The 25619-nt window shown below is 48.2% G+C and overlaps 2 long non-coding RNA genes across 5 annotated transcripts; one reads left to right on the top strand and one right to left on the bottom strand.

The window, feature by feature from the left end:
• Window positions 1-2553: 2553 nt before the first annotated feature.
• Window positions 2554-17625, bottom strand: LOC123597144. Of its 4 annotated transcripts, XR_006711992.1 has the most exons (5): window positions 16623-17102; window positions 14112-14304; window positions 12918-13665; window positions 6332-6725; window positions 2554-3155 (listed from the first exon to the last, which is right to left on the bottom strand). It is a non-coding gene; the product is annotated as an uncharacterized LOC123597144 (long non-coding RNA). The 4 variants fall into 4 exon arrangements; XR_006711993.1 differs by having other exon boundaries at window positions 13472-14304; window positions 16623-17625; XR_006711991.1 differs by having other exon boundaries at window positions 12918-14304; window positions 16623-17624.
• A 4325-nt stretch (window positions 17626-21950) lies between these two features.
• Window positions 21951-25411, top strand: LOC123597143. Its single transcript, XR_006711990.1, has 2 exons — window positions 21951-22669; window positions 25258-25411. It is a non-coding gene; the product is annotated as an uncharacterized LOC123597143 (long non-coding RNA).
• Window positions 25412-25619: the final 208 nt, after the last annotated feature.

The following is a 25619-nucleotide window of genomic DNA, read 5'->3' as shown; positions in this document are numbered from 1 at the left end:
TTTTTTTTTTAGAAGAAAATTACTGCGTTATCACACCAAATAATTAACCAGAATCCCTGATTATCAGGGCTCAAATTTTACCATTGGTTCCTTTGAAACGGGGTCTTTCTTTCTTTTTCTTTCTTTCTTTCTTTCTTTTTGATTTTTAATGATTATTTACTTTTGAGAGAGAAAGAGAGAGACAGAGCATGAATGCGGGAGGGGCAGAGAGAGAGGGAGACACAGAATCCGAAGCAGGCTCCGGGCTCCGAGCTGTCAGCACAGAGCCCGACGTGGGTCCCGAACCCACGAACCGTGAGATCATGACCCGAGTCAACGTTGGATGCTTTAACTGGCTGAGCCATCCAGGTGCCCAAAGCAGGATTTTCAAAATAAGATCCATACGCTGCAATTGATCTCTTAAAAACGAGCAAGCTTTTTGGGAGTGGGTTGAGGTTGCTTGTACGAAACACTCTACGCGGGCACGATGACAGTATTGCAGGAGCTTGGGTCTCTGCATAGATTCTTGGGTGAATGGGTCAGAGGTTACCTGCTCGTGGGCTCAGGGAAGGTGGCTTCAGCTGAATTGCTAGGGTCCCGGGTCTCCCCTGGCCAAAATGGAGTAGTGGTGAATACTGGCTACTGGCAGCCACCTTTGGGGCAAGGACAGAGACGATGACCCTCCTTCCGGAACGTGGATCAGATACACCAGCACACGGCGATGCCCTGTGCCCTGCCACCTTTCAGGGAGCAGCATGACACCTGCTTATCTTGTTGCCTAGTGACACTTCTTCCCAGGGATGATGGGGAACCTGCCTGGAACGAGCCATGCATGATCCTGGAACGGAACCAGCATGATCACTGTATGCCAAAGGCCACAAATGTCTTGTCCCTGCCTCGCTGGCCAGCCCAGTTCTCCTTGCCAGGCATGGTCCTCAGAACCTTGTCCTGGAGCGATGGCCCCAGAAGCAGTCAATGACCTTAGACTCCCGAACGGGCAGGAGAAGAGACAATCTCCTGCATGCCCTTGGTCTCCACGCTCTTGACCAGGGGAGGACCGAACGAGCTGGTGCAGCTGAAGTGACTTGTTACTCACTGGACAGAAGTGCCTGGTGTTGAAGCCAGCTCATCACCTGCCCAGGTGTGGCCTGGTCCCCCACCCCCTGCCTGCTGCTGGCAACACACCCGCTTACTTTCTGGAAACTTACCAAGCTCCTGCCTTTCCTCTAAACCTGATCATCCTCCCCTATTCCCGTCTCAGCCTCTGGCTGTTCTCAGATGTCAACACTCCATAATCTAGGTTACCTTCCGTTCTCCTCTTCCTCCTCTTGGCTTTGTCCACACAGCGGCCTCCCAGCTGCTCCCCTGCCTCCAGTCTTTCCCTCAGCAGGTGCCCCTTCCTCTTTGGGGCCATTCTCTCCATCGGTGCCCTGACCTCATCCGCACCGGTCCCTCTGTCATGGCTCCTACCTTCCTGATCTGAGAGTATCTTGTTCGGTTTGTGTTTCCCCCTTGAAGTACTGACATGCGTGCACGTGCTGTGTCTCAGCTGCCTGAGAGCTCTCTGCAGGCGAGGGGTCCAGGTGATACAGAGAAGTTCCCTGCTCGTGAAGAAGGTATTCTCTAGGGGAGGCAGGACATGGGCATGGGTGCTCATTTACAAACACGTAAATGAGGAAGGTCATTGTCAGGCGATTCGTGCTACAGAGGGCCGAAAGAATCTGGATGATGGGACAGAGCGGCAGGGGAAGCTGGGAGACCGTTTCCACGATGTCTTGCATTTCTGCGCACCTTGGGAACGGGCCGGGGGGGGGGGCACTGGCGGCCTGTGCCCTGGATTCTCTTTTCAAAGATGTTTGTTTAGTCAACAGTCTCAGAGGATAGAGGTAGAGCCTCCCTCCGGAGCAAAGGGCAGGGCGGCTGACTGTCCAGCAAAGAAAGATGATGTCCCGTTCGGGGCAGAAGGAGGACACCAGGTGCCCGTGTGTCTGTTAGAACAGATCCGGGCTCCCTGAACTCAGGTTTCCTCACCTGTGACACACGCCCACCGAGGGGGCAGCATCTGCCTGGATTGTTGGGTGCCACTGACGTGCGGTTTGGGGAGCAATGGAAACCCATGCAAATGTGAAGCCTGGGCTGCGGGCTGTGCTGGGGGCACTAACGTCCTGGTCTCTGGCCCAGAGAGGCCCACGTCTTCTGCCGGCATCCATGAGATGTGGCGGGCTAACCTGTTAGCCCAGGGAAAAATCTGGTAAGTGAGGAGACCCATTCATTCATTCATTCATTCACGTGTATTTATTGCACTCCTGCCACTTACCAGGCACTTTTTTAAGTACTTGCATAGAATAAACCCCTCAAATATTCCGGTCCTATGAAGCTTATACTTTATTGCAAGGGAAGACCAACAATAAACTACCTAAAGAATATAATATATAGAAAGATACCAAGTCTAATGTTATATAGCATCATATGGTGCATAATGTGATAAATAACATGGAAAGATAGATCAGGGAGGGGCTGGGCTGGGGTAGGGGAGAAGGTTTATCATTTTAAATGGATATGAAACAGAAGTGGTCCAGATTTTTCAGTTTTATTGGTGAAGGGAGGGCAGTTAGCATATTCTCGGTGGAGGGGGAACCACTGACGGGTATAAGCAGGGGAATGATGACTTCCGATTTGCTGTTTTAAGGATCGCCTTGGCTGCAGGGCAGGGAGGGGGTGATGGTGGGGAGAGCAAGGGAGCAGAGGCTGTCAGCTGCCCAGGAGGGAGGCCGGATGTGGGCAGTGGGACGGAGATGGAGAGAAGTGTCATATTCCGAAGAAGGGAAGGGAGGGGAATATATTTTGGAAGTAGAAATGACAGAGGTTTTCGACAGATTGGTTGTGGAGTGTGAGAAAGACAAGAATCCAAGATGACACTTGGGTTTCGGACTTGAACCACTGGGTAAAATGGAGGTGCCCCTGACGGTGGGGGGGGGGGAGGCTGGGGGTGGAACAAGTCTCCATGGAGACTGACCACGTTGTCCGTGATTTATAGATTTCATCTCAACACACACCTCTGTGCTCAGAAGTGAGAGCCACGTTTCGTGACAATCTGCCGGAATGTGGAAGCCTTCCCTATCTCTGGCGTTTCTCTCTGCGTTGTCTCTGGTTCTTACATCCATGAATGTGTGTATCTGTGTGTGTTGATGCAGGAGGCATATCAAAAGATTTGGCAATGTCATAGTAATAGAAACGTATAATAACAGGGCGCCTGGGTGTTCAGCCGGTTAAGCGGCTGACTTCGGCTCAGGTCACGATCTCACGGTCCGTGAGTTCGAGCCCCGCGTCGGGCTCTGTGCTGACAGCTCAGAGCCTGGAGCCTGTTTCAGATTCTGTGTCTCCCTCTCTCTCTGTCCCTCCCCTGTTCATGCTCTGTCTCTGTCTCAAAAATAAGTAAACGTTAAAAAAAAAATTAAAAAAAAGAAACGTATAACAACATGTTAATAATATATATACAAACAATAATAGAAATACATAAGTACACAAATCACAATATAAAACTCATATATTATAGTATATATATTATATATAACACTTGATGGATATATAGAAACATTTAAAATGTGCCTTTTAAATCTCAAATATATATATTTTTAAAGAATGATTACAAAGTGATAAGTTGTAACATGCATCGTTCATCTATTCGGTCCAGTAATCTCTAAAGCATTGGTTGACATTTGGAAATTGTAGATGTAATTTCTGTTTGTTTCTTAGGTGTGGCTGTCACTAGCCATATGACACCACCAGCAGGTTTGAGCTGTCATTGGACACGGGGATGGCATTGTCAGGAAAAGTGGTGAGAAATCTGAACAGGGGAAGAAGAGAGCCCTGGGTGTCTCCAGTCCTTCTGGCTTATATGCACTTTGGGGTTTTTAAAATTTTTTTATTTTTTGTTTTTAAATTGACATCCAAGTTAGTTATCATGTAGTGCACTAATGATTTCAGGAGTAGATTCCAGTGATTCATCCCCCACATATAACCCCCAGTGCTCCTCCCCACAAGTGTCTTCCTTAATGCCCTTTGCCCATTTAGCCCATCCTCCTACCCACAACCCCTCCAGTTTGTTCTCTGTATTTAAGAGTCTCTTCTGTTTTGTCCCCCTCCCTGTTTTTATATTATTTTTGCTTTCCTTCCCTTATGTTCATCTGTTTTGAATCTTAAAGTCCTCATATGAGTGAAGTCATCTGATGTTTGTCTTTCTCTGACTAATGTCGCTTAGCATAATACCCTCCAGTTCCATCCACGTAGTTGCAAATGGCAAGGTGTCACTCTTTTTGATTGCCGAGTAGCACTCCATTGTATAGATACACCACCTCTTCTTTATGCATTCATCTGTCGATGGACATTGTATGCACCTTTGGTTTTGAGCTACTTCACAGCTCTGTGTGTTACAGGAACTGGCAGTAGTATAATTGATCTTTGTCCACAGAAATGCAAATTAATATTATCCACTGGAGATATGATAGACTATCCCCCTGGGGATATGGACCTGTTTTGGATCAACTCGCATATTTATTTCAGCATTCTTGATTTTCTCTATAGTGTATTCTCTGAATTCTCCTTTGCGTGGATTGTAACATCCTACTGGCTTCTTCATCAGTTAATGAGTTGTATCTTTGACACACATTCATCTAATAGTTGTCCGAGTTAAGCTGATTTTACCATTTAAAAATTATTTTTAACAGCATCAAATGTTTCCAAAGATCATCTATTAAGTGGGTAGTTATTAGGTTACCCAAGATGCCCATAACTAGAGATTTCCTCTTAACGTCAACGACATCGGTCAAGATGCTGAACCCTCTCTGAACTTCTATTGACCTAACAGCAATAACATTACAATCTTTTCTAACTGCTTTTATACTGCCTGATACTTTTTAAAAATTTAACATCTTTATTATCAAATAAGTCACAGACAATGTCTTGAAATGTCATTTTAATTAATCGCCTTAATTTGTTATATTTTTTCTTCATCTGCAATCCAGAAGTTCTGTAAACCTTGTTGGCCAAGTTTCAGGATTCGGTAAATTGGAATAACTCAAAAGTTTTCAAAATTTTTCATATGTTGCTCTTAAATACATTCACATACAATTTTGTAAACAGACTAATATATTCAATCTTGAAATCGATACAGTCTTCCCAAATTGTTATAGATCATTTTCTTATTTCTGTCACGTCTTTTTCTTCATTTTTGCAGATTTATCTACAAGTAAGTTCAAGCACTTTATCATTCACTGCATTCATGTTGGCTTTAATAGCTGAAACCTTTCTTTCTTTTTAAGCAATCTTTACACCCAATGTGGGGCTCGAACTTACAACCCTGAGATCAAGAGTCGTATGTTCCACCAACCGAGCCAGCCAAGCACCAGGAACACGTCTTTCTTATAAAGCTAAGAAAAGCGCTGAGTTCTTTTTATGACATCATTTATCAAGGTCACACATCTACATGATGTTTTGTTTTCCATACTGTTTATTTCCATTTCGCAGTTTATTACCATTCAAGGCTGGCTACGATCTCCAGCTGGCTCTTGGAGGTCTAGTAGATCCAAATATTCTTCCAGTTTTCATTTTTTCGATTCCTTCCTTTTCAGACACATTATTTGATTTTCTTTGATAGTCACTCAATACATGGTAGAAAATATTTAAAGTTACTTGCTGTGAATCTTTCATTACATTGACCCCAAATAATTGAACGACATCTATGACACAAGAGTTTCTTTGTGTGTTTAAAATTTTTTTTAACTTTTTTTCATGTTTATTTGTTTATTTTGAGAGTGAGAGACAGGGGGAAGGGCAGAGAGAGAGAGAGGGAGAGAGAGAATCCCAAGCAGGCTCCGTGCTGTCAGCACAGACCCCAATGTGGGGCTCGACCTGAGCCAAAATCAAGGGCCAAATGCTTACCCAACTGAGCCACCCAGGCATCCCACTTTGTGTGTTTAAAATGGATTGTAGGGGTGCCTGTGTGGCTCAGTAGGTTGAGTGTCCAACTTCGGCTCAGGTCATGATCTCACGGTTCATGAGTTTGAGCCCTGCGTTGGGGTCTCTGCTGTCAGCACGGAGCCTGCTTCAAATCCTCTGTCCCCCCTCCCTCTCTGCCCCTCCCCCACTCATGTTCTCTCTCTCTCTCTCTCTCTCTCAAAAATGAACATTTAAAAAAATAATAAGGATGAAAAAATAAACAATAAGGAAATAAAGAAATGTATGGTAGGGGGGACACAGTTTTACAAAATCCCATTAAGGAGAATACGAGCAAACGTGTGGAAGCCCACAGCAGTACACTATTCTACGTAAGGATATTTTATAATTTATTTACCTTTTTACCTGTCGATGGGTGTCCAGGTTCTTTGCTGTCATAAACAATGATGCAATGAACATCTGTGTGTTCACACTCCCCTGAGCAGACGTTTCTCCAGATTTATGCTGTAAGTAGGATTTCAGGGTGAAAGAAATGGGCATTTTTAACTTTACTTGGTATTTTCATCTGCTCCCCAAAGTGGATGACCTGACTTACGACCCCACCACAGTGTCTCCGCGCCCCTGATTCTCCACGTCCTTGAAGACACTCGGCCCCATCTTTGAAGACCTCTTCATCTTTGCACATCTGGTAGGTCTGGAGTGATGCTTGCTTCCTCACTGGTCTTCTTCTGATTACCAGGCACTGTGCCAGGCCGCCAGAGAGGGACATGGTCCTGTCTTAGAGGTCCCTGCTGAGTGAAGGGGAGCAAGTCCAGAATAACTTTCAGGGACACCGACCCGTGTTGGGCTCTTTATATTTTCCCCTCTCTGGTTCCAAGAGTCTTCCCCAGGGCAGGTGTATGGGGCAGAAATTCCCCGGAAGCCATCCCCTCCTTGTGTTCTGAATTCACTGGGAAGATAGATCTTGGAGGCCCTTGGTTGGGAACAGTCCCTGAGACTGCTCCGGGGATGGAGAGACTCCTCCTGGGGGCGGCTTGGGCACCAGGGCTCCAGTCTGGGCTGGGATGCCAGTGTCCGGCAACGGCCAAGAGCGGAATGGGTGGGGCAAGGGCGTCCGGAGTTACGGTGTCCCTCTGATGGGACTGCCTCTAATATTTCACTCTGGTTAGGGCACTGGACCAGGACGGGAAGCATCAGGAGGCCTGAGAATGAAAGTCATGAACTTTCCTGCTTCCCTGGGTACGATGGAGGCTTGGAGTCCAATTTGATTGAGGAGGAAGCGGGAGACGGATGCTCCTCTGCACCTGCATGTGCGGGTAAGCACGCGGTAAACAGGCCATCTCGATGCATTGTGAAACACGTGTCTCTACAGGGCAACGGCGTGCGTGGGCACCGCATGGGCACTCAGCTCAGTCCCAAGGTCGGGGGACCTTGGAGGGGGGAGTGTCCCTCAAGGGAGAGGAGGAATCAGACCAAAGCATCAAGTGTTAAGGAAATTGGGTTTCTCTTTGGAATAATAAATGGAGGAATATCAAAGAGAGGAATAAATCTGCATTTGTGAAAGATGATCCTGCCTGCAGTGTAGACAATGGATCAGGGGTCAGGAGACTGGAGTGAGCAGGGGAGACTTGGCAGGCAATGATGCAGGTGACACTAGGTGGTCACAATGGCTGTGACCAGAAACACGACCCCGGGGGGGCCTGATGCTGCTCTGGTGGGAGGGGCTGGGAAGGCAGCGACAGGCCCCGAGGAGCCCAGGAAGAGCGGATGTGGGTGGGTGGGTGTGAAGGCGAGGGTTCTGTCAGGGCCCGTTCCATTTGGCAGCCTGGGGACCTCGTCAGAAGCTCACGAGCAGGACCGGGGACCAGTCATTTAGTTTAAGGGTCACTTAGTTTAAGTAAAGATACAGGGGTGATGACATCACCCAGGGAGGGTGAGAAGGCGGAGAAGGAGAGAGGGTCTGGGACAGGAATGGCTATTGCGTAGTTTCAAGATACAATCAAGTTCCATTGTGACCTGGTTGCCTCTACCTTTTTTTTTTTTTTTTTAATTTTTGTTAATGTTTCTTTTTGAGAGAGAGAGAGAGAGAGACAGAGAGAGAGACAGAGCATGAGCAGGGGAGGGGCAGAGAGAGAGGGAGGCACGGAATCCAAAGCAGGCTCCACGCTCCGAGCTGTCAGCACAGAGCCCGACGCGGGGCTCGAACTCACAAACCTTGAGATGGTGACCTGAGCCGAAGCTGGACGCCTAACCGACTGAGCCCCCAGGCACCCCTGCCTCTGTCTTTTTGTTGCCATCCTCGACGTGAATTTATAATCGTTTCCCCCAGCCTTACCTTACAGCGCATTTCATATAAAAATGAACCACTGCCTCTATTATCCTGAATACTAGAAAAACCGCGTCACAAGCTACAGGGGCCACATGCGCTGCTGTGAGTTGCCTTCCTGGCTGCACGTTGTTTTAGTCGTGAGACTCTTAGCTCACGGGTAGCTCATAAAGTTCCTAATTAAGTGAGAGTGGGAAAATACGTTTATTATGTATTTATTAGCAAACAGCCTTTGGTAATGAACCTGAGCACTTTGACAACATGTACCAACAGGATGTTTTCGAATCTGGGCTCATCGGGGACGGCTATAGAGAAGGGGGTGGGCTCTTTTTCACAACCACACCAGAACTACTCAAAAGGTGTTTTCCTCTTCGAAGCGGGAGATTTCGTCAAGCGATCACGCCCTTTGAGAGGACACGGTTGAAATGCTTTTGGGGGGCAAGACTCTCTCCTAAATACCTGCCTCAGGGGCTCAAGCCATCTCTTTGGAGGAGGATGAGGGGGCTTGACTTTTAGGATCAGCCAAGTCGTTGGGAGCCAAGTGTGATGAATGAGAGGAAAGACTGAGCCAAGTAATAGCAGATCAGCAAACTTGCGGTATCCCCTCCCCCGTTCGGGCCTCCCCCTCCCCTATTCTCACCCACTCACGAAGGGCATTGCCATCCACCAGCCTGAAAAACAACTTCATTAGAGCATTTGTTTATAATTTAAATTATAATTCACCCCTCCTTAGTCAGTTTTGTGTTTTCTCTAACACACATTCCAGAACATTCCGTTCCGGTAAGACACAGGCCCAGAGAACGTGTTCAAAAAAATTCTAGGGGTGCCTGGGTGGCTCAGTCGGTTGAGCGTCCGACTTTAGCTCAGGTCATGATATGTTTCTTGAGTTCGACACACACATGGGCGTTCCCCCCCCCCCACTCTCTCTCTCTCTCTCTCTCTCAAAATAAATAAAACATTTAAAAAATATATTAATTGAACTTCAAAATGAGCTGCAAGCCAGAGGAAGTAGCAGTGGGCCGGCAATGGACGACCTAAGGTAACAAGACGGTACCCTAGTGATTTCAAAGCTATTAGTTCATGTAATTCGCATCCAGCCACCCAGAAAGATGGGCCAGGCAAGTCCCAATATCCCTATTTTACAGAAAAGGGCGCAAAAACGAAGCTTATAAGGGAAGGAAATGCTGTGGTTCAGACGGGACGGCTGATCATTAGAACTGGAGGGAATCTGGTCAGATATCGAGCCTGAGTTCACTTTACGAGTGAGAAAACAGGGGCTGGAGAAGTGAAGTGATTCATTTGCCACATCTTAGCTGCTTGCTGGGAGAGCCAACGTTAGATGCCAAGTTCTTCAGTTTTTAATCAAATTCCAAGAGGCTGATTCCAAACACGTCAGCGAACGGCAGGATCACCGCAGCGAATACATGTGCGTCCTCCCCACAATGACGCAGGACGGCAACACTCATCTGGGGTCTCCGGCACCAGACTGCCTGGGTGGGAACCCTGGTTCAGCCCCTTTGGGACTCAGTAAACTTGAGGGACCTCATAAATTGATTCACACCCAGGCATCCATTATTAATGTGATGTCTATCCCAGTCGAACCTACTTTTTGAAAGGGAATGCCTGGAAATCTTCAGCCCCCAGGCACCAATCTCCGCTGCTGGTGCCTCGCCTAATACCTGACACAGAGTCAGCACTCCATAAATAATGGAACTCAGGCGTAGTTGAACTTGAGTGTGGAGGTTCTGGAGCAAGAGGGACCATGCTGAAATTCCTCAGTTCATCCTACAGACGTGACACGTTCCCTATTCCCCGAGGTTTTTGTGGCCCCGAAAACTTACTTTGGGATGGGCAAGTATAAGCTAATGAATCTGGCAAAATTATAATGATAAGGTAATAAGCTCTATTATATCAGTTTTCAGGGAGTTAGAGTGAACCATTCCAACGAAGACACTGGCTAATAGGTTGCTGTGGCCAAAAGCCCATAAAATATATCAAGGATTTCCGCAAAGCTGAGAATATGTTCCCACCGTTCTCAGAAGCGAGGGTACCAGATACATCTTTAATTATGGCATGTCAAGAAAATATCTTGAGGAAGAACCATTAAAAAATAACCAGGAGAAGGAGAGAGAGGCTGTATCAGCCTCTGGGGTTAGAATAAGAAGGTTAGGATCTTTTTTTTTTTTTTTTTTTTTTGCCTAGAAAGACAATGGCTCTGAGGAAAAATAGAGAATAATTTCTTTTTTTTTTTTTTTTTACTTTTATTTATTTTTGAGACAGAGAGAGACAGAGCATGAACGGGGGAGGGTCAGAGAGAGGGAGACACAGAATCTGAAACAGGCTCCAGGCTCTGAGCTGTCAGCACAGAGCCCGACGCGGGGCTCGAACTCATGGACCGCGAGATCATGACCTGAGCTGAAGTCGACAGCTCAACCGACTGAGCCACCCAGGCGCCCCAGAGAATAATTTCTTGATGGATTTTCTGTTTATTGGACAAATTTACCAAATGCCTACTTGGTCCAGGCACATTTAGGTGCTAGAATTCACCAACACACAAGACAGACCAATCCTTGTCCTTGTGTGTGTGTGTGTGGGGGGGGGGGGGGGTGAAGGGGGTCACTGGATATTAATATAAATTTGTTTTTTCCAAATTTTGGAAAATGAGGTAGAAAGATTATCTTATGAAGCCTGAAAGGGGTATATTTAGACCAAGCATAAGAACCCCTGCACAATGCCCGGGACTAGAGCAGTGCCCTGTGGATAATTGGTGATTTTATCTAACAGAAGTGCTGTTGTTCTTAATATCCTTTATCTTTGCGACATTAAAACTCCAAGAAACCTCCAGAAAAAGTAGGCGGAGGACAGCAGGCAATTCAGAAAGAAGAGCAATGGCCAATCAAATTAAATGCAAATTCAAATATGTGCAAAATCAAATGCAAATGAGAATGTATGCAAATTTAAATGCAAATTAGAACACACGCAAAATTAAAGGCAAATTAAAACGTAACAGGGCAAGTCGCTAGAAACTTCAAGAGTTAGTAGCTATGCAGGTAGAAAAGGCTAACAGATTCTAATAAATCCACACAAGGTGTATAATGATGGATTAGTGAGAACTAGACATTGGGGGCTATGAAAACCAACACTTGAACAATAGTTTGTTGTCAGAGGCTCCTAGCATAGCTCATTGAGTTTAACCCGAGATTTCTGTTCTGCAGGCTCACGGACCCATTCCTGGGGACCACCATGGGGAGGCGGAAAAACGCTGAGTTGAATTTTTGGCACGCGGCCCAGCCGGGCTTTCTTATGTAACAATCGCCTGAGCTAGTTAGTATGAGAACTTTTGAAATAAAAGCTAAGAGTGGCCAAAACAAATATGTGGCCAGACTAAAGCCAGCTTGGCCAATGTTTCTCTAACATTCCTGCTTTATAAACATAGAAAACAGTAAGAAAAGAGAAGGTTGTGTTTTTGCCACAAATCATATTTGTGATCCTTGTTTGTCTGTCTCTGTTACACCATTTTCACTATCAAAAGCTTGAGCATTCCAGAGAGTCCACTGGGAGCTTTCGAAACACCAACCAAAACAAAGCAAAAGTCAGGGATGGAGAAACTAAGGTTCCCTGTTCTCTTGTGGGTGTCACCGAAGTTTTCGCCTTCATAACCGACGTCGGATCTCTCAAGCAAACGCCTAGAACTCTCCCCTCTCTGCAAACCAGGTATTTGTGGACCAGGTGATGTATTTGTTCAGCATATCCTGTGCCTTTATTCCCAGAAGAAAGGGAATGGGACAGAACACTCTGTCAAATAAACAATTGCCCAAGGTCTTGGGCAAGAGAAATTGGGACAGGAAGCAGACAGCGGACTCTTTGCCCTAGGTAACTGCCTGATAAGGTAAACACACCGTGTACAATGAGTTCCTGTCCTCCTGTGATAAATATTTATATGCTGAGCCCTGTGTTTGAAAGCACTAAACCATCCCTCAGTCTGAACATTGACCTTTCGGTGCAGAGCACGGGGCTAATTTTACAGGTGATGTAATTAATTTTTGTGGCTCCAAGCCGTACTGGGAACGAGAGAAATGGTTGTTTTGGTGATCGTTTAAGAGGGATTCGGCAGGCTGCGCACAGCGTTCGGGTAACAGTATCAGCACACGGTCGGCAGATTTCTTAGTCACACCGGGAATTCAAGGATCTTAGGAAGACGGTGGTGTAGGGAGCTTATCACAAACAAACTCAGGTTCTCCGGATGTTAGAGGAGGTGATGAAGTCGACCCTGTGTTCAGGCACGGCCTTGCACTAATGTTCGGAGCATGCCAAGGGCTTTATTTTTAGCAAATGGCTTTAGCATGGCCCCAAGTTTCTGTGACTGGGATGTACTTCACTTTAACATTCATAAAATGTACAAGCAGACCACTATTTCACGGTGAGCTGAACTGACCCCGTCCCCCAAAACGTAAAAGGCCGATGACGAATGAGGAAAGATACTTGCCACGAAGCAGCACCATCCCGTGGTCCAAGCTGGAAACCAGGGTCCGTCCGCACCCCTCTCTCTCGCCCCTGTGTTCAGCGCATCTAAAGACCTTGTTCCACCCCTGAAATATCTCAAACGCACACACTGCCCCCATCACACTTTGCCAATTCTCTGCCTCTTCCAACTTACCCTTTGCACAGGTGTCCCCGGGCACTAACTCACAGCAGTGCCCTCTGTGCTTCCGTTTCTCATTAACTGGCACATTCTCCGGTTCTGCATCTTGGGTCCCCCTCCCGTGACCCACCCTCTGCCAGGTCCTGTGGATCGGCCTTCTGGAACACCTTGGAGCCATCCACCCACATCACTGGGGGTTCACTGCCTCTACCCTTTCTCACGTGGGCCCTCACGTCCCACTTGGACCGCAGAAATGACCTCCATGACCTCTGGGGCCCATTCAGCAGCTCCGGCCTCAAGGTCCCCAGCAAAGCCAGAGGGACCTTTCCCAACCACAGGCCTGATGAGGCCACTTCTTGGCTGAAAACCAGTCGGACTTCCCTCCGCCCTGAGGATGAAGACAAAGCTCCCCTCCCACTTTCGGGGCCTGTGTCACTACCCTAGTGCCACCCCCAGGGTGGGCTGCTCAGGCACGCCAGCTCCCAACACAGAGCCCAGGGGACTTCCTCCCTTTTCGCTCGTTCATTCACTTCCAAAAACGCATCCGCGTCTGAGATCAGCTTACTTACTCGCCTGCACATCACAGGTGCTCAGTGCATATCTGTGGACTAAATGAATGGATGAAAGAACCAACCAAGGAAACCTCCGTCCCGGGGTGATAAACGGTGAATTCATCCGAGAAAATGGCAGACCTTAAAGAAGACCATACGCTAGGAGTCCGGGCCCTGGGTGGCCATCTTATCCATAGCTGTGGACAAAGAGTCTAGAAAGGAAAATGAACAGTTGCTGGCCGACTGTCTGACCGCCTCACCTTGATCTGGCACTCTCTAATCTCTGTGCCCACCCCCCAGTCCCCTGCACTGGTCTTCCTTCACATTCCAGCTCAAAACACATTCCTTCACGTCGCTGGACACACCCGCCCGCCCGCTCCCTTGGGCCTCAGGGCCTTGCACCTGCTAATATCTCTCCAGCCCCTCCCCCTCCCACCGCAAGTGGTTATTTCCTACTCCTTCATCGAACTACAACGCCGATGTCACTTCCTGAGAGGAACCTTCCGGAGCCCGAGGCCAGATCAGATCCCCCTCGCAGCATGCCAGTCCTTGCCCAAACACCCATCGACCCATTTGGCAATTACGGGTTTGGGTTAACTCTGTCACTACCATCTACCTTCTTGCCCCATGAAGGCAGGGATTGTGGGGTGTTCCTCACCTCTTCAGGCAGACCTCCATCCAGCACAGCAGCTTGTCTAAAGCGGTGCCCAACTAGTATTTGGTGATTTTTATGGAAGCACGGGGAGTGTTGATACTCTAATATGCTTTACGTATGTGACCCTCAGACTCCAGGAGAACGAGTGGGCAAAGGAAGTAGCAGGCAATCCAAACGATACAAATGGTCCAGCAACCTTAGTAGCAATGAGGGAAATGCACGTTAGAACCTAACAAAAGATCGCTTCGACACGATAAGTTGCAAACTCTCCGAAAAGCAATCGTGACATCTGCACGTTCGACGCAATCTCTCTCAAAACCCTAACAATCTGTTTTTGCAGAAATAGAAAATCCCTCCCAAAAATTCACATGCAATTGCAAGGGACTGTGAACAGCCGGAACCATGCTGGAAAAAAAACAAAGTAGGAAATCTCACGCTGCCTGATTTCAAAACTTCCTACAAAGCTACAGTAATCAAAACGGGGTGGTCCTGCCACAGAGACAAGACTTCTAGACCAATAGAATAATCTAGAACAGGAAAATGAAATAGATATCCCAGAAAGAAATCCTCACCTAACTGGTCAAATGATTTTCAACAAGGGTCCCAAGACCATTCCATGGAGGAAAGGATAGTCTTTTCCCAACGGTGCTGGGAAAACTGGACATCCACATGCACAAGAACAAAATTGGACTCTTACCTAACACGATATGCCTGCTCAAGTGGGCGAGGGGCAGAGAGAGCAGGAGATAGAGAATCCCAAGCAGGCTCCTCACTGTCAGTGCAAAGCCCGACGTGGGGTTCAGACCCAGGAACTATGAGATCATGATCCAAGCCCAAATCAAAGGTCAGATGCTTAACCAACTGAGCCACTCAAGCACCCCTTGCAATTGCATTTTTAATTGTATCTGGATGGTCTTCTAGAAGAGGCGGGAACAACAACTTCAAAGGCCACAGCTGTCCCTTCAGCGGCGGGTCTTAGATGGATACTGTGGGGGCCACTTGCCGTCCTAGGGGGCTCAGGGGTTTTAGCTGTTTGGGCATCTGATAAAGGACTGATCACCACTCCCGGGTACCTGGCCTTCCTCTTTGTTACCAGAACTGGACTTTTACTTCTGAATGTTATGAACCAAGCTATTTGAAACTTTCAAGAAAGTGTCTGCACAGTCCAAATCATAAAAGAAGCCAGACACCTGCAGAGGAAGCGGGCAGGTATGAGGGTGGTACCCCAGCAGTGATGTCTGCTTCTCCCACAGCCCAGGCGGGGCCCTATGCTGGTGTCACGCTTTCAGCGGCCCCACTTTGGTCTGACCGCACCCTCCCTCATAGAGCAAGGAGCCCGGTCCCCACTTGCAGGTTGTACTCTGGTTTTCTGGGACCCCGGAATCTCCTGCTCCAAGGGTCCCCAGCCAACTTGTAGGGTCTGCCCTTCTGTCAGCGGGCCAGGCTACGGTGTGTGTCCCTCTAGGCAAGAGGGCCGGGGGGGGGGACAACGGGCCTCATCCAGGGCCATACTCTCGTGACCGCTGTGCCCAATCGCAGGCCACTGTACCACTGCAACCTGCATTAAAAAGAAAAACAAAATAGTTGGGGGGCCTGGGTGGCTCAGTTGGTTAAGCATCTGACTCTTGATTTCGGCTCGGGTCATGATCTCATGGTTCATGAGTTTGAGTCCCACATTGGGCTTTGTACTGACAGCTTGGAGCCTGCTTGGGATTCTGTCTCCCTCTCTCTCTACCTCTCCCCTGCTGGCATTCTCTCGCTCTCTCTCAGAATGAATAAATAAACTTTAAAAATGTTTAAAAACCACAGCAGGGGCGCCTGGGGGGCTCAGTCAGTTGAGCATCCGACTTCGGCTCAGGTCATGATCTCGTGGTCCATGAGTTCGAGCCCCGCGTCGGGCTCTGTGCTGACAGCTCAGAGCCTGGAGCCTGCCTCGGATTCTGTGTCTCCCTCTCTCTCTGTCCCTCCCCTGCTCGTGCTCTGTCTCTCTCTCTCTCAAAAATAAATAAACATTTAAAAAAATTTTTTTTTAATAGAGCAAGATAGAAAATACAGCAGGCATATATAAGTATTTTGGTAAAATATTGGTTTCTGTTATGTAGTCTGGGCTTAATGTCAAACGCATCTCCTCCTGTGCATCTCGGCCCGGAGAGCTTGACAAAGCAGGTAGGACACACAGGTGGGCGTGCCCATGGCCCCTTCGGTGGAGAGAGACGCAGGGAGGCCCTGTGTCCACAGACCCCCGAGACCACCTGCTCCAGGCGGCTCTAACCTGCGCCCGCGACGAGGCCAAAACCCTTGTCCCGCTCTCCATCCTCCACCACGATCACCCTCGGAACCGCTGTTGACTCGCCCAGACACCTGCAGGAGCCTCCGCCCTGGTTTCCCGGGCCACGTCTCCTCCGACCCTCTCCCCTCCCCCATCCATTCTGCTCATCTGTCACTCCATCCCTCACAAGCCCTCAGGGCCTCCTGTCCAACACCCCAGCCCTGTCCCAAATGAGCCTCACTCACTGGCCTCTGGCCCTGGCTTCTCCTTCCGGCATGAGTTCTTTCTGTCCGGTTCTCCTGGCTGCTCCCACGTCTTCCAGGTCTCAGCTCAGATGTCCTCTCCTCGGAGGCGCCTTCCCGAGCCCCTGTGTCCCTGTCACAGCCCTGAGAGGCTCTTTGGCACACTTGCCTGCTTGCCGCCCGTGCCCCTGACCTTCCCGCCAAAGGGCAGCTCCAGGACAGCATGCCTGGCACACAGCAGGTGCTCAATAAACACATCCTGGGTGAATAAGGAAGTTATCAGAGTGACCTTCTAATGCAGGGCGGTGCGGGCGACCCAAAGGGGCAGATCGGCGAACGGCCTGAGGCTGGTGTGGAAGTGACGTTAAGGTTCTACTCGCGCGGAAGGCCGGAGAGTGAAGGTGCAAAGATTTCTCCCAGCGTCTTGGGTCTAGACTCTCGGATGTCTGCAAGTCTGCACATAATCATTAACTTTTATTGGGGACGTATCGAGCTGTACCGCAGAAATAATGTAATTGTTTCCTAGCTGCTAGCCGGCTCTCACTGGTTGAGGCAGGAGGATCTATGTGGAGCACCACTAGATTTCCCACAGAGACCTGCCTCGGGCACTTTCCAGTTATTACACCCCGGGAAAAGGCCATAAAACCGATTTTAGGCCCCAAATGACTTTTACAGCTGGAGACAACCAAAGCTCCTGTATTTTCATCCCAGGACTACAACTCAGTCACGAAACGTCCCAGCATCCCACTTGCCAGCAGCATTTTCATTTTAGTTCATTTTCGGGTGGCCGTGACAGCCACGAGGGGCGGGATTTGATTTTCTCTACCTTCGGTTTGTAGAGGAGGACTTCCGTGCACTTTGACTAATGGGACCTTCACTCCCTGGCCCCCGTTATTACACTGCCAGCGGGACCCCGGGATCCCTTTTCCTCTCTCCAACATCGGCAATCTGTGTGGTGGGAGAGGTCGTCTGGGGAGAGGCAGAAGTTGGTCGCCAGCCTCCCGTTTTACTAATAGGCTGTCCCCAACTTCTCTAAAGAGCCAACCGAGCTTGGGGATTCGGGTCAGCTGGGACCCCGGTTTGTGGTTCACTGCTGCTGTGGGGTGAATACTCTCAGGATGAATAGAGGGTCACCGAACATTTCTCTTTTTGGAAAACGGAGCCTTTTACTTTTGACGGCTTTATGGAGACGCAGCTCGCGTCCCCTCCGGTTCAGCCACTTGAGGTGCACGACGCTGGGGCTCTTAGCGCGTTCACAGACCCGTGCACTTAACCCTACAATTCTAGAACGTCTTCGTCACCCCAAAGAGAAACCGACACCGATTAGCCATCACCCCTCCGGTCCTCCCTTCCCCCCAGCTCCTGGCAACCACGGATCTACCTTCGGTCTCCGTGGATTGGCTTCTTCCACACGTCTCATCTAAGTGGAAACCTACCACATGTGGTCCTCTGTGTCTGGCTTTCACGCAGCATGGTGTTTTCAAGGTTTATCCCCATCGTGGCTTTTCTGCAGGTGTCTGTGTTTTTATTGCCAAACCATAGCCCTCGGTGTGGGCGTGTCACTTCATCCACTCATGGATTGAAAAGTTATTGACCTTTGGTGCTGGAAGGGACATGGCAGGTCCTCCAATGCCGCCCTCAATTTCACAAAGGAGAAAAAGGAGGCACAGAGAGGGGAAGTGACTTATCCAGGGTGGCACAGCCAGACCGGGAGACCTGATACTGACTGGAGCTTTGGTCTTATAAATCATGAAATATTTCATGCTTACTGGAAAGTTAGAAAAAAATACAGTGAACTCTCTCTCTCTCTGTTCACAGCCTTTACCCATTTCTCTTCGGGGTTTCCTTTTCTTTAATTACTCGTAGGAGTTCTTAGTAAATTCTAAAGGCAAATCATTTGTCGTTTACAAACCGTACCCAGCTTTTCCCAGTCTGTGGCTTGTATTGTCCTTTGGTTTCTGGTGCTGATGAGGTTTGGTGGACAGAAGTTTCTAATTTTAGTGAATTGTCTGTCTTGTTATTTATGGTTTGTGCCTTCCGAGTCTCGGTTAAGAAATCCTTTGTTAGGGGAGCCTGGGTGGCTCAGTTGGTTTATCATCTGACTCATATATATATATATATATATATATATATATATTTAATGTTTATTTTGTTTTTGAGAGAGAGAGAGAGAGAGAGAGAGCACGAGCAGAGGAGGAGCAGAGAGAGAGGGAGACACAGAATCTGAAGCAGGCTCCAGGCTCTGAGCTGTCAGCACAGAGCCCGACACAGGGCTGGAACCCATGAACTGTGAGATTGTAACCTGAGTCGAAGTCAGACACTTAACCAACTGAGCCACTCAGGTGCCCAAAGCATCTGACTCTTGATATTGGCTCAGGTCATGATGCAGTGTTCTGGGATCAAATCCCGTGTCGGGCTCTGCCCTAAGCGTGGAGCCTGCTTAAGATTCCCACCTGCCCCCTTTCTCTCTCTCTCTCCTTCTCCCTCTGCTCCCTCCCCCATTCGTGTGCTCTTTCTCTATCTCTAAATAAAAATTTTTTAAAAAATTAAAAAAAGAGAAATCCATTGTTAGTATTCTCCTAGCTTTTCCTCTAAATGTTTTCAAATTTTGCTTTTCACATTTAATTCATCTGGAATGTACTTTCTTTCTAGGTTCTTGGCGGGGGCTCTGTAGCAAAGACAGATTAACAAAAACGCCTTTTTTTTTCTTAATGTTGATGTATTGTGAGAGAGAGAGAGCGCACACAGTGAGGGAGGGGCAGAGAGAGGGAGACACAGAATCCAAAGCAGGCTCCAGGCTCCGAGCTGTCAGCACAGAGTCTGACGTGGGGCTCGAACTCACAAGCTACGAGATCATGACCTGAGCCAAAGTGGGGTGCTTAACCCACTGAGCCACCCAGGCCCACCCAAAAGCATACACTTCTATTTCTGATAAATTCTACATGACACAGGAGCCTTCACAAGGAAATGAAGACTCGAAGAGTAGTTAAAGCTGAGTGCTTTTTTTTTTTTTTTAAATCTGAGTGCTTTTATACTGGGTTCGATGAGGAGTAGAAAGTCATGGGAAAGCATGATAGGACATTGGGGTAGGAGCCGAGAATAGTAAATTGGGGGAAACTTAGTGAGGTCTATTCATTCAGATTTCTCTTGGCACCCCCCTCATCTTTGGAGATGAGGATATTCCTTTCCTCCAGGTATAGAGAGAACACCTGTCGCATGAGGGTCTATGATCTACTTCAGGGGAAGGTCAGAGAGTCCTTCCGGCAACTACTGCTGCTCAGATTCCTTCCATGTAGGTCAGTCAACATGCCAAAGTGCCACATTTGGGGGGAGCGTGTCGCCCACCCTGTCAAGACACTGCTTCCTTTACCACATAAATTATACCCATATGCCTGTGGGTTTAATTTTGGGGCTCTGTTCCTTCAGTCTTTTTGTCTACTTCCGTGCCAATACCATATGTCTCAATTCCTATAAGCTCAGAATAAGTCCTAATATTTAGAAGGGCAAGCACGAGCCCCGCCACCTCTCGCCTTGCCCTCTTTCTTCAAAATAACCTTTGTTTTAAGGTTGTTTATTTGACTTGAGAAAGAGAGAGAGAGAGGAGAGGGAGAAGGAGTGCGTGTGCATGTGCGTGTGAGCAGGGGAGGGGCAGAGAGAGAAGGAGGGAAAAAGAAAATTCCAAGCAGGCTCCTTACTGTCAGCTCAGAACCATGAGATCATGACCTGAGCCCAAGCCAAGAGTCAGACACGCAACTGACTAAGCCACCCAGATGCCCCTAAAATAGTCTTAACTTTTTGTCTTAACTTGTTTGCTTTTCCATCTAAGCTCCAAGATAAGCTTGCCCATTCCTCAAAACTCCTTTTGGGGCTTTGATTGGTATTGCATTGAATTTACATGTTAATATGGAGTGTACTAACGTCTTTATGAGACATTGACTATTCCTATCCATGAAGATAGTATATAGCTCTCCTTTTTTAAATGTTTCAATACATCGATTTTAAACAATTTTATAAATTGTATGATTTATGTTATAAATTTTACCATCATAGTTTTACAATTTACAGAAATCATACACATCTTTTGTTACATTTGTTCCTTGGTTATATAATTTTTCTTGCTATTGTAAATGGCGGTTTACAAACTATATTGTTGCCAGCATCTAGGAATACGCATGAGATTAAATATTAATCTGAGATTCAGCAGCCATGATAAATTCTCGGAGTTCCCAAAAATGTATTGAGTTTTTATGCAGATGATCACATTATCTGTGACCTATGACAGTTTTGGTTTCTTCCGTTCGAACTTACACCTTTTATTAACTTTTTTGTTCTTCATGCACAGGTTAGGACCCGAATCCTTCATACGGCTGAATGGCAGTGGAGACAGTGGGCACTGCTCCTCATACCTGACATTAAAGGAATGTTTCTCATTTAATCTTTAAGGGTGATGTTTGCTGTAGGTTTTGCCAGATGTCCTCTATCCAGTTCTAGAAGATCCGTTCTGTTTCTAGTGACTCATGAATCCTTCCCCTGGTTTTAAAAATGGTTGTTATTAATTCATATTTGCATTATAGAAGTAACATATGCTCATAGAAACAGAAATCAAATAGGATGAAAGTAGAAACACTCCATCCCAGCCCCAGCCCTTCTCTTCAGACAAAACCGCTGTTAACATTTTGTCATTCCTTCTAAAAATTTTCAATGCACACGCAAGCATATATTGGTATGCCGCTATTTTTCCACACAAAAAGATTACATTGCAGTCCTGTTCTATAATTTTATTTTTTTCAATAAAGCATCTTGGGCATTACTCTACGTTGGGACACGTGGGTCTACGTCATTCTTTTTCTTTTTATTTTTTTTTAATTTGTTAATGTTTTTATTTATTTTTGAGGCAGAGAGAGACAGAGCATGAGCAGGGGAGGGGCAGAGAGAGAGGGAGACACAGAATCCGAAGAAGGTTCCAGGCTCTGAGCTGACAGCACAAAGCCCGATGTGGGGCTTGAACCCACAAACTGCGAGATCATGACCTGAGCGGAAGTCGGACGCTCAACCGACTGAGCCACCCAGGCGCCCCTACGTCATTCTTTGTAATGGCGGCACCATACTCCACCGTATGGATGCCCACGGCGCTTTAACCAATTCCCTTCCAATGTACATTTAGGCGGTATCCGTATTTGTTTACTAGTCTGTTTGCTGGCTATTACACATAATGCCTTAATGCACATGCTTGGGCATAATCTTTGTGCCCTTGTGTGGGTACACGTGCAGGATGAAGAGGGAAAGTTCCTAGTTGTGAATCTCATTGTGTGACTCCCAACCCCCTTTCCCTGAATCACCCTGCTCCTCACTAAAGGAGACCCAGGAGGACTTGGCTTGCCTCAGTCAAGACCCTCCCAAAACACACGGGTCTTCTCTCCCTGACAAGAAGTCAGGCCAGGGACACAGAGGGCAGGCAGCCCGCCTTCCTCTGCTGCTCCCATGGACCCATCGGTTCCTCTTGGCTGGTCTCAGCCACTGCAGACTTTGGAAGGTAGGTCCGCTCGCCACGACGCTGCCAACGCCTGCTGCCGCTGCAGACTTTGGACCTGATTGTTTATTTAGACTCACAGCGTCTCCTGCTCCTTCCTCGCCCATGCCCTGCCTACCCGGGTGCCTGGTACCTGCAGGCTCCGCCCCCCTCTCAGGACCACCCTGTGGCTGCGTGCTGTCTGCTTGTCCTTCTTGACACGACTCTTGTATCTGTGGCATTTGTTTTGTCCCTCTTGGAGAAACGGACTTGCCACGCCAACCCCTTGCCTGTCTGGGTCCCATGCCTTCAAAGGGGGCCAGATCCGCCATCCCAAAATATGCTCCCGTGGCAGGAGGACTATGTTGGGCTGAAGGCAACTGAGAGAACGCGAACACAGGAAGGCCTCTCTGCTCTCCTGTTATCTGCCTGAAACCAGGGCATGGCCTCCCCTCGTGAAGGTGTCCCAGGCTTCTCCTGTACCACGATGGGGAGAACAACCCTTATCATCAGAGACGGAGACTCTGCAAGGTGTACCAAGGTGACTCTTTGCGTACCAAGCTGACTCTGCATAAGCAAATCTCTAAATCACCCTATCTGCCCTTAGTTCCCCCGCCTATCTACCTTCCCACCATTTACTGCCCCCTAGAAGCCCCCTTTTCTTTGTCTAAGCCCTTTTTTACGATATAAAGCCTTTGGTTAAAATGGTACATAAACTGCCAAGCCTAGCCACTTTTTTTGGGTTTTTGCTTCTTTTCTGGGGAAGTCCCCTGCATGTAAAATCAAAAATAAAATTTAGGGGCACCTAGGTGGCTCAGCTGGTTAAGCGTCTGACTCTTGGTTTCTGCTCAGGTCATGATCTCACGGTTTGTGAGTTCAATCCCTGCACTGGGCTCTGTGCTGGCAGTGCAGAGCCTGCTTGGGATTCTTTCTCTCTCCCTCTTTCTTTCTCTCTCCCTCTCTCCCTGCCTCTCCCCTGTGCCTGTACACACTAGCGCTCTCTCTCAAAATAAATAAATAAACCTTAAAAAAAAAAATCTGTATGCTGGGGCGCCTGGGTGGCACAGTCGGTTAAGCGTCTGACTTCAGCCAGGTCACGATCTCGCGGTCCGTGAGTTCGAGCCCCGCGTCGGGCTCTGGGCTGATGGCTCAGAGCCTGGAGCCTGTTTCCGATTCTGTGTCTCCCTCTCTCTCTGCCCCTCCCCCGTTCATGCTCTGTCTCTCTCTGTCCCGAAAATAAATAAACGTTGAAAAAAAAAAAGAAAAAAAAAATCTGTATGCTTTTTCTCTTATTAGTCCGTCTTTTGTCAGCTTAATTTGCACATCCCAGTCACACACCTAAGAGTGTTGAGGAAGTCTGTCCTCCCCTGCGTGATCCATACTCCGTTCTCAGCCACAACCCTATGCTGACCAAGGGCCCACAAGGAGTGCTCACTCCACTGAGTGCCCTCTGTCACGTACTGACTACCCTCCAGCCAGGTGATCTTTCCAAATGAACACCGTATCGCCTCACTTTCTCTTTTAGGATCTTTTTTTCCAGCATCTCGACGCAATTAGAGAAAACCCAACCACACGTAATGACCTGCCTCCCACTCCCCCTTACAACCCCTGCAACCGCAGGGACCACAAGGTGGCCCCTTCCTCAGTTCTTGGCCCTTCCTCACTTCCGGGCTTTGGGTGCGCTGCTCTCTCTGCTGGACGCGCCTTCCACCATCTCTTTGCAAGGGTCAGCTTCCTCCCCGCTACAAGCAGGGATCATTCTTGATCACAGCAGCTCCTGTCTTCCATTGTCAACTCACCCTGTTTCCCCCACCGGAAGGAAGCTGATTTTCCCTGGAAGAATCACCCGTCCCCCATTCTATGGGGTCAAGCAACATGCCCCACCTTCCCAAAGGATGTGGCAAAAACCCGGCCAATCCGGACCCTCCCTCTGGAATTTGATCCCTGACAGTTGGGCATTTGGATTTTCAACAACAGCAAAACAGTTGGAACAGATTTATCTCAAAAGAGAACGCCCCTTAGCTGTCGTCCTTCTGACAGTCTTTCCCCCGCTGCTCTCTCCCCTCGTTCTGCCCATCTCCCTCCTTTCTTTACACCCCCTCCTACTCCTTCTATTGGGAGAGTTTTCCCTTCCCTCCCCCAGCCTCCCCTCCTCATCAGTCTCTGTTCTTTGCGCTCAAAGAACCCGCCTGAGACTCTCCACCACCCTTCTCCTCCGGGCCCCCTCCTCCCATTTATCCAGCGCCCAATATAAATATTTGATGAACGACTAACAAAGGCTAATAATGAATGTGTGGCACTTTCCAAGGGGGCGGGGGAGACATCCTGCAAGCAACAGGAGTGAGGTCTCTCGAGAAAGGCACAAACAGCATAATTAGTAAGTGCATCATATACTTTTGGCTTTGTTTGTGCCGCCTCCTTGGGCATAGACATGTGGCTTCCGGGAGAGGCTGGGAGGGACGAGTGAAACTCCGTCCCGTGAATTCCTCGGCACTGAAACACCCCGCCTGGCCACCTTCACCACGGAGGGGGACACCAGTGGCAAAAATATGGGGTGGTGTTGTCTTTTGATGAGAGGGAAGGTACTCCAGGGAGTGGAAGAGCGACACATCTATCCAACTTTCTGATGACTTTCTAAATGCTGAGACTTGACCTCATGCGTTGTTAAACTGATGCTTTGCTGCACTCCAGTGACCAACAGGAAGTGACCAAAGACCCGCACTTGCCCGGCAGGAGGGACACAGGTGCATCCACAGGAAATGAAGATGTCTGTCCCCAGACCCCGTGAGGGCCACCAAGTCCCAGTGCCTGGTATGCTGCAGGAGCTCAATAAATATGTGCCCCATGGCTGGATCTAGTTTCTGATGTTTAAAACCACTTTTTTAACTTAAAAATAAATGTATTTATTTTGAGAGAAAGAGAGAGAGAGAGAGAGAGCAGGGGAAGGACAGAGAGGAGAGAGAGAATCGCAACACGGGGCTCTAGCTCACGAACGGTGAGATCACGGCCTGAGCCAAAATCAAGAGTCCGAGGCTTAAACACCTGAGCCACCCAGACGCCCCTAGTTACTGACCTCTTGTTAAAAGACTTACGTTGCTAAAGCAAATTCTTCTTTTTCCCTTGTTTCAGACATAAACCGGACGGATAGAATCTGGATCTGGAAGATCATCTCCGGCAAGCACCCCTCTGATGATGAAATCCCTTCTAGATCCTGTTGGCTATTTCTGTACCTCTCTGGATTTGGGAAGTTTTTCCTTATGTTAAGCCAAAGACCCTATTGCAAGTGTAGACAAAACGAGTCTACGCTCTCCCACGTGGTCACTCCCCACATACGTGGAGACATTCTGTCCTTTTCTCTGGGACCCCGACCTTCATCCCCCCTCCCCCCAGCTTGTAGCCTAAAAAAACCTCACCCCCACTGACTGTTTTAACTACCACTCTGGCCCCTTCACCCAAGACCCCTCCATCTATTCTCCAAAACTGGGGTCCCC

This window comes from Leopardus geoffroyi, chromosome C1 (assembly GCF_018350155.1).
Source record: "Leopardus geoffroyi isolate Oge1 chromosome C1, O.geoffroyi_Oge1_pat1.0, whole genome shotgun sequence".
NCBI classification, from domain to species: domain Eukaryota; kingdom Metazoa; phylum Chordata; class Mammalia; order Carnivora; family Felidae; genus Leopardus; species Leopardus geoffroyi.
Note: the sequence above shows the minus strand (reverse complement) of the source record. Positions and strands in the feature narration are given on the sequence as shown.